Source organism: Penaeus monodon, chromosome 20, assembly GCF_015228065.2.
Source record: "Penaeus monodon isolate SGIC_2016 chromosome 20, NSTDA_Pmon_1, whole genome shotgun sequence".
Lineage (NCBI taxonomy): Eukaryota > Metazoa > Arthropoda > Malacostraca > Decapoda > Penaeidae > Penaeus > Penaeus monodon.
Genome location: NC_051405.1, coordinates 44,196,197 through 44,197,062, shown reverse-complemented (window position 1 = coordinate 44,197,062; position 866 = coordinate 44,196,197).

Genomic DNA, 866 nt, shown 5'->3' with positions numbered 1-866 from the left:
GAAAACACACACGTGTGGTGTGTTTTCATATATATGCAAGATAGTTCTCCGTTGGTATCGCTGTGGATTCAATACCAGTAGCCTCTATATTCCCTGATCAGCGAAAACCCGGCTGTATCAGTAGATATATTGATTGATTTTGCTGCCTCTGTGACTATAGTAACTAAAGCAGCTGCCTAAATCACTATCCTCCGGCAGTTGCATAATTCTCGATGAGGGTGATCACATTTTCAATCTTCTTGAGGTCTTTCTTGTAGAGGTGATATTTCAGGATTTTAGACCGAAGTTCTTCCATTTCCTCCTGGGAGTCATCATCGTCATAGTATTTCTCCTCAGACTACCTTTCTCTTCATCAGAAGAGTACGTGAAAAAGTCCTTGTCAGAATCATCATCATACTCCTCAGCCCTACTTGGACTCCTACTGTACGTCATCCTCGTCATCAGTAAATCTGCAGATGCGTTTTGATTAACTCAAGTTTTGCGAACATTAACCTTTTTTTCTTGAGAGGGAGCGATATTTATTGTCTACTTATCATCAGCAATCTATTTTTTTTTTTTTGAAATGATGTAACCTTAAGAATTTTGCGCCCTGGACAGAAGAGAACCGTTCGAAGGTCGTCTGGGCGTTTTGAGAAACGAGAGGCACCATCAGCAGGGTCGAGGAGGCACGTTGAGAAAGGCCGACGGGGCACCACTGCACGGGTTAAAGGCGCGCTGTTGGAAAGGGCCAACGGGCACTTGTGATGGAGGGCCCAAGGGCGGACCTTTGGCACTGGCGAATAAACACACTCTGAGAAGGACGAAAAGCAGAGCACCTGGGAAGCGGCCCTTTGGAAGTAATTTTTTTTTTAGACATGGATAGTTGT